We start from the raw sequence: 10178 nt of genomic DNA on the forward strand, positions 1-10178 counted from the left end.
AAAAAGTTATGAAATGAAATAATATGAACTTTTGAATCAAAAAGATGAGAAATTTTAGCCTCTAGAGAAATAAATTCATTTGAATTTACTGACAATAGAGCACATATAAGTAAGTTTAATCAAGACAAATATTCATCAATACATGAATCTCATGAAATAATTTGCTACTATTCAAATTAAAAGATTGTCTAGAACTAAGTTGGAGCATTTTCTACGCACAACTATAACAACTAAATGATTTATTCATGTATGCATTGTAGACACCTAATTTTGTCCCTCCCAAGTCCAATTTTATTCATTTTTAGCTCACATTACCACACACCCTCATCCATGTGATTATACCCCACAAAAATATAAAAAATAACAACCCTTAACATAATCCCGAACAAATTTTATCTTGTTTTAATCCTATCCTAACCAACTATACACCTCACAAAAAAAAAAGCTTACCATAAACACAAACTACAATATACACACAGATAACCAAATACACAGACCATCGCCACTCCCACACACAGATAACCAAACCCATAACCATTACACACTACACGCACATAAAATCCACACACATAGACCACCGAAAAAGGGGAGCGAGAAAGGAAGTTAACCAAAAAAAAGGATAAAAGAATTGAGGAAAATTCAGAGAGGATTTGGGCGTAAGAGAAGAGAAACGAACTGAAACAGAGAGTGCTGACTGAAGAAAATGAATCGAGAGAGAGTGCTGGACGGAGGAGCTAAAATCGACAGAAAGATCGCGAACAGTGAGTGGTTTGAATGAGAGAAAACTAGCAGATTCGACTGCTTTCCATCATGCTCCATTTCGATTTGAAGTTTTGATGAGGTCTCATTTGTGAGCTCCGATCCATTGCAAGTTGTCGAAATAAAGTCATCAATTGAGGTCGATTCTTCATCTTTTGTTCCTATTTTTTGTGAATGTTTTTGAATGGTGTGATTTTGGTTGATTCTGATTGGAGTAATTTCACTCGTTGTTATTTAATTGTCAATCTTGTTGCGAAGTATGTTAATCACGTAGTTTGATTTGGGGTTTAGTTGGATTTTGGAAAAAGAGATCAAAAAATTGATAAAGTAAATATTGTTGCATTTTGATCCATCGATTGTTGATTGCTTAATTTGGTTTAGATATCGATTTTGGATAACTTCGATAATACAATGTTTAGGCAGAGAATTGATTGGCAAAGTAGGTCGGGTAGGCAAATTTAGGACTCTTGGAATATTGAATGCTTGAAATATGTGTTGAATGGATTTTTTTTTTATCAAGTGTATCACTTGGTCGGGAAATGCCCCGAGGTATTTGTGTTTATTTGCCGGGGAATGCCCCGAAGTATTTTGTATTCGGAGAATATTCGTGATCAAGGCCCGAGGCACGGGTAGAGCATGGAAACACAGTTTAGGATTAGTATAGGTTAGAATAGGATTTATATTTTTCTCAATTTTGCTATTTTGGACTGTATAATTGGACTGAACATTATTGTTTTGGTTTTGGATTGTTGTTTGATGTGTTTGATGCTTGTTTATGTGTTTTATGTGGTTTATACATTTTTAGTGTTAAATTAGCCGATACGCTCCACCAAGCGATCGTGGTTGAACCACAGGATCGGGGGTGCCTAACACCTTCCCCGTGGTCAACAGAATTCCTTAGCCGGAATCTCTGTTCGCAAACCAGTTTAAAGAGTCAAATCATTTTGAAAAGAATCTTTCAAAGATGACTTGGCACACCGAATTATGTCAAGTGGCAACTCTGAATAAAAATGTAAATAATCTTTTTTCAAAATAAATTTTCACTTTTGTCACTTTGATAATAAAAACCTTTTCGAACTTAAGAACAATATATTTTTTGGAGTTATAAAAGGGGTGTGACAGCTTTGGTGACTCTGCTGGGGAGTCATTTCAGAATTCGAGCTTATTTATGGAGTTGTATCGGCTTAGTTTGACATTATGAGTGTATAAATATTGTTTGTGTTTATTTTATCATTTTTGAGTGCTTAGGTGCTACGTGTTTACAATTTTTCTCTTGTGTGTTACCGCTTTATATCTGGCATCATGTGCATAACTCGAGTCAATTCTTTCTGCCACAAGTCTTGGAGTGCACGTCGTGCGCACAAATTCTAGTTGAGTCACCCTTATTTTAGGAGGGGGAGCCGTCGGACATATGGAGTGGATGGAAAGCAAAGCAGCCACTATCGACCATATGCTCCCCCGAACGGCCTTGTTAGTAAACCTCAATGTAGGTCAGCCTTTAGGTCATGTTTATCTGCATCATATTGAGACCTAGCGGGACCCACTTGGTCCTTTGTAGGAGACTCATCTCTGAAGCATCCCTACGTGCTAAATGTTGCATCTTTGAGGGTAACGTGGTCATTTGATGGACCGATTTGGGGAAAGCATGTGTTAGAAGTAAAGTGTGTAGACAAGAAAATGTTGAAAAAAGAGAAAAGGAATAGTGAGTCGAAAAAAAAAAGAGTTTCGTAAGTTTTTAGAGTTCTTTATGGCTTTTGATTTTTTTTCTTCACAATTCAAAAATTCAAAAAGATTTTTTTACCTTTCACACTTATTTTCTCAAAAACATCAAAAGATTTTCCTTTTGTTCCTTTATCATGCATTCATAATTCAAAATTTTCAAAAAGATTTTTTTTTCAAATAAGAGCTTTTTATAAAAGGAAAATTCAAAAAGATGGTAGAAGTTTTGTATATTTCATATCGAAAATATCAAAAAAAAAATTCTTTCGTGGTTGTTGGTGTTATTTTTGTATGAAGTGTCAAATTAAAAATCCAAAAAGATTTTATTTTCATCGAGTACTCATCATGTCTCTCAAGTCAAGGTTTTGTTTGTTCTATAATCCTTAATTGTCCAATCTGGACGAACTACCCACCCCTGATTCTCCTCTCTTGGGAGTGAGATACGTAGGCAGCCTATTATAGGTTCGGGGATCTTATTTTAAAAAATCCAAAAAGATTTTCTTCACTCTTCATTTAGAGTTGGTGTTTCATACATGTCTTGAAAACAAAAATACAAAAAAAAAATCTTCAATAGTCGTAGGTTTCATTTTTGGTTGATCTTATCTAAAAAATTCAAAAAGATTTTTTTCACTCTTTATTTAGAGTAAGTGTCTCATATACATCTTTAAAAGAAAACTACAAAAAGTTTTTTTTTTAATAGGTTCAAGTTTCATTTTCATATGAAATTCAAAATTGAAAATCCAAAAAGATTTTTCTTTGGTAATCATAGGTTTCATTTTGTATAGAGATTTTAAAAGTGAAAAATTCAAAAAGATTTTCGTCAATTCTTGTGGCAATTTGTTATTTTCTTTTCTTTTTAAAAAATTCAAGAAAAAGAAAAAAAGAAAGAAAAAGAGTTTAATTGGCCATTTTGGCAAAAATTCATGAACTACGCATACCTGATTCTCCCCTTTCGGGGGTGAGATACGTAGGCGCCCTTTTAGGGTTCGGTAATCTTTTCTAAAAGAAAAAGAAGGGTTTTGAAGAAAAAATGTTGCACTCTAACATATTTGTTGCCTTTTGTTCAATTAGTTTAAGGTGGTTGATTTGTGGTTTCCTGGCTGGTCCTCCATATCACACCAAATCCAAGAGAGGGTTAGTTGTTTCCAACAAGGATATAGAGAGTGGCATCATGGATGAAACAAAGAGTCAGGAAATTGAGAGTTTAAAAAAAGAGAATTTGAGACTGAGACAACAAATGATGAAAATGTACCGATCTTGGGCCAGTGGGCTGCCTCCACCTCCGTTCCCCACTTTTGACCCTGCAAATACCTTGATTCTTCCACCAAAATTGCAAAGTCAGTTTCCTTCTGTTGTTGATGCACCACAGCATGCCTCAGAATCCATTCTACATCAAATGCACCTCAATACTTCCACCACTCTTTCTTTAGCTTCTCAGTATAAGTCTACCATATTCACAGCACCACATATCGTCTGTGATTTTATTGCTCAACCTTCTACTAAGGCTTCCACTTTGGCTATCAATCCAACGATTGTGCTTTTCCAGTCCACTAGTGAATCCACGTTCAATACTCTTGATGATCATTGTTATACTCGTGAGCCTACCATTGAATTAAGTTGACCTCCAAAATTTCTTACTAAGAAGCCTAGCATGCTAGAAGAACCAGAGGAAATGGTTGGGAAAGTTAAGAGTGTAGAAAATGATATGAAAAGTTCCTTTGGGACTTGTAGGCTATGAAGATGTTTCATACAAAAACTGGGGCATGTTGTCAAGTGTTAACCTTTCTCCAAGCTTTGAGACATCAAAATTTGAGGAGTTTGGTGGACAACATAATTTTGTGAAACATTTAGGATAATATTGCAATCAATTAAGGAAAATTGAAGGAAAGAAGAAGGAAAACGCACCTATTGTCGTGTCAGGACCAAAGCAGAGTTTAAGAGGTCCAACTCACCAATACTGACAGCCTCAATCTCGAGCTTAAATATCAAATCCACTTACTCATTTGCAACAAGGTTCTTTTTTTCAAAATCCAAGGAGTTTCATTCTACTTCCTCAATGTCCTTTGAACAATGCACAATTATGTACCCATCCATCTTCTTATCCACAATGGCATGCATCTGTTCCTCAACATCGTCCTCGACCCCCATAAATTTACCAGGGAACCTCTAAATCTAAGTTTCATCCGAGGCCAGAGTTGCAAGGAGGAGAAAGGAAAAGGATAATTTTACTCCTAATGGAGAATCCTATGCCAGTTTGTTCCAGAGATTGAGACAGAGGGACATGATTATTCCTTTCCTTGGGCACACTCCTAAGCGGCGTTTAAGAAATTTTAATCCTAATGCACGATGTGCGTATCATGCTGATGCTCAGGGTCATAGTACTGAAGATTGTCGAGATTTAAAAAGAGAAATTGAAAAGATGATTCAAGATGGATCAATTATGGTGCAGAACATTGACAGTGAGGAAAGCGCCAGTCATGTTGATAGGCAAACCAGTGGCTTAGTTGTCAGGCTGAGCAATTGAGAAGTACCCCTCTCCCTACTAGAAAAAGGTCGGGTAGTTTGTTTTCTTTTCTTTTCTATTTTCCAAAGTATTTCAGGGTTGTAGTTCGAGATTTATCTTGTTTTGTCCCTTGGTCGTTTATGTTCGAACCCTCTATCTTTTATTTCAATTAAATAGAGTGTCCCTTTTTCACTTTGTGTTCAAATATATGTTTTTTGTTTGTTTTCTTCACATAGTGCATTTTATGTTGATTCTAGTGATATGACATGCTAGCGGAATTTTCAGTTAGATCTTAAAATCCAATTTAACCGTGAAACATTGAATCAGAGGTTTAAGTTTGTAAAAGAGAACATATGAGGAAATAGGTAGAGTGCTGAGACATTTGGTGACAAGTTGAAGCCTTCTTTGAAAATTAAGGCACTTATTTTGAGAATCACAAGAATAACTTGGTCATCAATTGAAAGACATGTCTCAATTAGGTCAAATAGTGGCTGCGTGAACAGAACGAAAATCAGCTCTACAAAATCATGAGTCATTTGATGTGAGGAATGTACAACAAATATGGAGTTTGCGGAAGAAGTAGTAACGCACAGACTCGGTCAAAGTTAATATTGTAAGAGATATCACAATGATTTTCATCTTTCACTTTCACTTGCATGCTATTTGCTAGTATTTTTAAGGATTGATATGACGAAGACATTTTATTCTGTTATCCAAACATCGTGTCATCCTTTGTTTACCCCATTTGAGCTTTAGTCCTATTTTATTTATACCCCTCTTTTGGAATTAAGATAGAGTCAGTAAAACTCAAAAGAAAAGTGTAAAAAAAAAGTTGTGTCCAAAAGGAAAGAAAAGAGAAGAGTGTCAAAAATAGGGTCAGAAAAAAATCCCAAAGAGAAAGGAAAAAAAAAGAAACAAAAATCAGAATCAATTAAACGAACAAGCAGCTAAAACTACACGTGACCTGATTCTCCTCTCTCGAGGGTGAGATACGTAGGCTGCCCTACTCTGGGCTCGATCCAACCAAATAAATAATTTAGAATTGCCAGTCAAAATAAACTGGGGCATGAGTTAATCCTCATTGTTTGAGTAGATTCCAAAAGTTGTAAGTCCTACCCCACTTCAAGTGTCGTTTGGGCCCCATACCATCCTTTCTTTCTAACCCTATCCAAAAGTCAATTTACAACCAAAGAATGACCTTTAGATCAATCTTTGAGGATGTTAAGGCTAAGCATGCAGGGGATATGATGATGCATTTGGGAACTACTTTTCTTTCTCAGCATAAAAATCAGGAGAGAAATAAAAATGAGAGAGTTTTATTGGTGAAAACTCTCACGAGCACCATAAGACGATGGTAAGTTGAGAGAGATAAGAATGAAAGAGTCTTATTGGTGAAAACTCTCATGGGCACCACAAGATGACTGGGAGTTAAGGAAAATGAAGATAAAAGAGTCTCATTAGTGGAAAACCCTTATAGACATCATAAGGCAATGGTGAGTTGAGGAAAAGAAAATGAGAGAAGCTTATTGGTGAAAACCCTTCAAGGCGCCATTAGCCAAATGGGGTCTTAAATGCAATTGACCAAAGGAAACAAGTCAGTTTCAAGGCCATTAACTCAACAACAATAGGTAGAACGTTTGGATGAAAAGATCAAGTTGCTTAATCCAAAATGCATGGCATAATCATTAGTGTTGACTGTCATTTTTAGATGAATTTTTCATTTCTTTGTTTCAAAAGGGGACATTCGTTGTCTTTTCTTTCTTCTCTTTGTTTTTATTTTATCTTTCTCGAGTCGGTTATCCAAACAAAAATTATTATTTTTTCTCTTGTCTTTGAGTCAAGTCCATGTCAAAACAAGTCAGAAAAGATTTTAAAATTTACTACCAGCTTCTTCAATTACACAAAGCAAGACAAAAGGCTAACACATGAAAGAGACATGATTGTGAGCCAAAATAAGGTATGCAAAAAGTTTTGTCAATAGACAAGTCTGGGAACTTATGAAAATATCGAGGTTCAAAGGTATTATCCGAGAAGCATGGTAAAACAGAAATACTGTGTTTATTTCAGAGTCACTCTTAATAATCTGAGTTCGGATCAATGATGCAGCGAGTCAATGACATATGCTAATGGGTGAAAGCAAGATTAATGTGACAAGGGCAAGAGTGATTGTCACGAAAGCCAAAGCCACAAACCAGCTACTATGTTTTTAAACTAACAAGTTTTCTTTGTATGAAACAGGAACACATGTTACATTTAGATCAAGGATTTCGGAGCCTAAACATCAAAGACCACAATTTCTCACTTCTACAAATGCAAGAGGCAATGTTGTTTCACAAGTTTGGTAATCAAAACCGTGGTAAAACTCATAATTCAAGATCTCTAGGAGACACACTTCCTTGTCAAGGAGACGCATTTCCTTGGAAAATTCAAGTGACATTTGTAAGGAGATGCACTTCCTTTTTTGGGTAATTCAAGCAGCATTTGTAGAGAGACGCACTTCCATATTTGGGTAATTCAAGTGGTATTTGTAAGGAGATGCACTTCCTTGTTTGGATAATTCAAGCAACATTTATAAGGAGATGCACTCTCGTGTTTGGTAATTCAAGCGGTATTTTTCAGGAGACGCACTTCCTTATTTGGTAATTCAAGTGGTATTTGTAAGGAGACGCACTCTCCTGTATAGGTAATTTAAGCAGCATTTATAGAGAGACGCACTTCCATATTTGGATAATCCAAGCGATATTTGTAAGGAGACACACTTCCTTATTTGGTAAGTCAAGTAGTATTTGTAAGGAGTCTCACTTCCTTGTTTGGACAATTCAAGCAACATTTGTAAGGAGACACACTTCCTTATTTTGGTAATTCAAGCAAAATTTGTAAGGAAACGCACTTCCTTGTTTGGTAATTCAAGCGATATTTGTAAGGAGACACACTTCCTTGTTTGGTAATTCAAGTGGTATTTGTAAGGAGATGCACTTTCTTGTTTGGACAATTCAAGTAACATTTTTAAGGAGACGAACTTCCTTGTTTTGGTAATTCAAGCAAAATTTGTAAGGAAACGGACTTCCTTGTTTGGTAATTCAAGCGGTATTTGTAAGGAGACGCAATTCCTTGTTTGGTAATTCAAGCAGTATTTGTAAGGAGATGCACTTCCTTGTTTGGGAAATTCAAGCAATATTTGTAAGGAGACATACTTCCTTGTTTGGAAAATTCAAGCAACATCTGTAAGGAGACGCACTTCCTTGTTTGGGTAATTCAAACAACATTGGTAAGGAGACACACTTCCTTGTTTTGGTAATTTAAGCGGCATTAGTAAGGAGACACACTTCCTTGTTTTGGTAATTTAAGAGGCATTGGTAAGGAGACGGACATTTCTGTTTGGGTATTTCTATCAACATTCGTAAGAAGACGCACTTCCTTATTTGGGTAATTCAAGAAGCATTGGTAAGGAGACATACTTTCTTATTTTGGTAATTTAAACGGCATTGGTAAGGAGACACACTTCCTTATTTTGGTAATTCAAGAGGCATTGGTAAGGAGACACACTTTCCTGTTTAGGTATTTCTAGCAACATTTGTAAGAAGACGTATTTCTTTGTTTGGGTAATTCAAGCGGCATTTGTAAGGAGACGCACTTCCTTGTTTGGGTAATTCATGCAACATCTGTAAAGAGACGCGCTTCCTTATTTGGGTAATTCAAGCAGCATTTGTAAGGAGACGCACTTCCTTGTTTTGATAACACAGGCAACATTGGAGCCCGGCCGAAGCACAAGGCGAATAAATTGAAAGTCAAGCAACAAGGTGAAACAATTGAAAGCCAAGCAACAAATTGAAAAATTACAAGTCAGGAGCCTGCCTGAAGAATAGGGTGGTGAAACTCAAGTCAAGAGTTCAAAAGAAGCTGCATAGATAGGACTTTTGTAATTTTATTTATCTTTTTAACTCTTGTAATTTTTTATTTTTGATGTAATGACAGACCGCAACCGAAACTTCGATGGGACCTCACTCGACTCTCCAACTCGGTATAGTCCATCTCCTTCCAATCCTTTGAGATACTTGTCACTTGATTCCCTCATAACTTGGGTAGGTAGGATTTCCTAAGTTGAGACTTGGTGTCCCTCCTTCCTCCTGTTTCATTCTTTTAATAATGGTCGGGACAAAATTCTGTCTTGTTGTCTACTTCTTTGTTTGAAAACACTTCATGTTTACATTCAAAGGGCGCATGCTGTAGATACCTAATTTTGTCCCTCCCAAGTCCAATTTTATTCATTTTTAGCACACATTACCACACATCCTTATCCATGTGATTATACCCCACAAAATACAAAAAATAACAACCCTTAACATAATCCCTAAAAAATTCTATCTTGTTTTAATCCTATCCTAACCAACTATACACCTAAAAAAAAAAGCTCACCATAAACACAAACAACCATATACGCACAGATAACCAAATACACAGGCCATCGTCACTCCCACACACAGATAACCAAACCCATAACCATTACACACTGCACGCACATAAAATCCACACGCATAGACCACCGAAAAAGGGGAGCGAGAAAGGAAGTTAACCAAAAAAAAGGATAAAAGAATTGAGGGAAATTCATAGAGGATTTGTGTCACGCCTCAAATCCTATTGGGGCGGACTGGCACCCGTAACCGAGGAGGCACGGGAGAACCAGCTCATAACCTTATCTTTCCATGCATACCTCTATGACAACCCAAAATTCGGACAGCATCATGTCGCATATAAAAGAAAATAATCACCTGTATAAGCTTGAACACACATATATATGTATATACAATACTTGGCCGTTGGAGCCATCACGTCTATTAACAAAACACCACCTTGACTGTACATTAGGTATACAAAGCCTCTAGATAATACACATAGTTTAACTAAGGTCGGGACACACCCCGCCATATAACTAACTTCTATACAATACCAAAAGTGACTGGATATGACACGAAAAGCTCTGAAGCAAACTGGAGCTCACCAAAAGCAGCTGGATATCCTGGCTCCTACTTGTGCGGTGTATGAGCTGAGGTACCTGTGCCTGCAGAACAAAATGTAGGTCCCCCGTGGGGGACGTCAGTATGAAATATGTACTGAGTATGTAAAGTTGTAGATAATCACATATGATATAGGATCTCAATAGAAATCAGAAACAAGTGAATAAATCGTAATAGGAGTG

The sequence above is a fragment of the Capsicum annuum genome, chromosome 3, assembly GCF_002878395.1.
Source record: "Capsicum annuum cultivar UCD-10X-F1 chromosome 3, UCD10Xv1.1, whole genome shotgun sequence".
Taxonomy (NCBI): domain Eukaryota; kingdom Viridiplantae; phylum Streptophyta; class Magnoliopsida; order Solanales; family Solanaceae; genus Capsicum; species Capsicum annuum.